This window comes from Tupaia chinensis, unplaced genomic scaffold (assembly GCF_000334495.1).
Source record: "Tupaia chinensis unplaced genomic scaffold, TupChi_1.0 Scaffold000048_1, whole genome shotgun sequence".
In the NCBI taxonomy this organism is placed as follows: Eukaryota; Metazoa; Chordata; class Mammalia; order Scandentia; family Tupaiidae; genus Tupaia; species Tupaia belangeri.
Genome location: NW_006159506.1, coordinates 5,403,646 through 5,405,601, shown reverse-complemented (window position 1 = coordinate 5,405,601; position 1,956 = coordinate 5,403,646).

Sequence of the window (1,956 nt, the reverse complement as noted above, 5' to 3'; positions counted from 1 at the left end):
TCTGAAGCCATTATTAAACAATTACTTAATAAATGCTTTATTATTACTGTTATTAACCCAGGTGTAACCTCAGGTATAAGCACACGTTAGATCTTTCTACATCAGAAAATGCAATTCGAGTCACCGGCAACAGCACCCTAGAGTGGTTCAACTTATGAATACCACAAGTAATTTTGTTATCTCACCAGTATTTTATGTTTGTTTCGTTTGGTCTGCGAAGATCCAGAAGGGTTGGCACTCGGACATATGGAATGGTTTAGATGATAATGTATGAGAAGTGCACCAAAACTAGGGTATATCCCATCACGTTGGAATGTATCTAAAACTGCTTTAAAAAAATTGTCAGAGGGCATGTGCACTTGTCAGAAAGAGAGAGAGAAACACAGAGACAGAGTGAGGAGAGAGAGAAGTGGTGGTCATGCCATAATCCTTTTTCTTTCATTTCTCTATTCTGTTGAGATTGGAGCCGCACACACACACATATACCAAGCGTTGTTTATTTGTTTGGGCTTGTTTTGAATTTTCTAGAGGATGCATGCTCTCACCAGAGAGAACTACAGAGAGAAGGAAAGTGAGAAAGCACCCCCATGGAGGATGGCTACGCTGCAAAACCTTCTCCTCCATTTATCCTTTTCAGAATTTTGGGTATGCTTCCACACCTGTCTGGCATGTTTTTCAAGCCACTGAGTATGGGACTCGAACTGCACTGCCGGCCATCTGGGATCCAGCTGCCTTAACCACTGCCACTGGCTAGCTCCATCCATTGTGATTTTGAAGCCACTAGGTCAGGATTAGAACCTCAATTAGCCAGGTGGCACCTGATTTCTTTAACCACTAGGCTACAGGGTTAGCATAAAACTGCTTTCTTAAAAAGCAGGAAATACATTTATTTTCCTCATTGAGAAAAAGAGGAGAGTGTGTCTTTGATTAGTTGGCAATCACTCATCACTATAGATTTACAATATATAGTAAATATCTTTCATTTTCTTTTTTTTAAAACTTATTTTATTTAACTTTATTTTATTTTAATTTGACCAGAGAAGGACAGAGTGAGAGAGGAAGAGAGAGAAAGTGAGAAAGCAACCTGCCAGGTCCAGGACTTGAACCGTGGTCGGCCATGTGTGAGTCCAACGTCCTTAACCACCACGCCACCTGCCAGCCCCTCATTTTCTTTTTAATTCATATTTAAAACATCCTATCTGTGGTTCTCTTATTTGGAGATATTTTTAGAAAGGGGCTATATTTGGACAGATTTATCTATGTAATTAACTGGTTCAAATACATATTTTTTTTTTCACTTTTGAAATCAGTAAGCACTTGATAGCCAGTCTTAATTCATGATTTACTCCCAGGGCTATTTTTGTCTAATTTTTCTACTGTGCAATGGGGAAACACATAGAGAAATAATTTATAGTGGAGAGGGTCGGCATAGCAAAGATATGATTACTTATGTAAATAATGTATTTTTCAAAGAGCTGGGGTGCGTTGCCATGCAATTCAATAAATTTAACATGCCATTATTTAAATAGCTAATAAAATGCAGTCTAAAAACTGCAATCTAGATGCTCCTGTGTGTTCATGATGTCCAACTTTGTCATTAAGCAGTTCACAAAGGCTATTCCTGTGAGTTGCTTTTATCTCTGCTGGATCCCACAGTAAACCACTGACGACTGAGCAGGTGCTTTTACTCAAGTGTTGGCTGGATTGTAAGCTTCCCAAGGGTGGAGAGAGTATCTATTTCCATCTTTGTAGCTTTGGAACCCAGTCTGGTATCTGTCACTTTGTGAATGATGGATCGATTAATGTCTCTATTAATCTCTTTCATTTTTAAGAGTTTTTGAGAATTAATCAACAAGACTTTGTTGCATCCCTCCTTTCCTTCCTTTGCTTTTTATTTCTATTCCTGCTCAGAGCATCATAACTTATACCGAATTCTTTTTGCCTGGAACCTCTTTC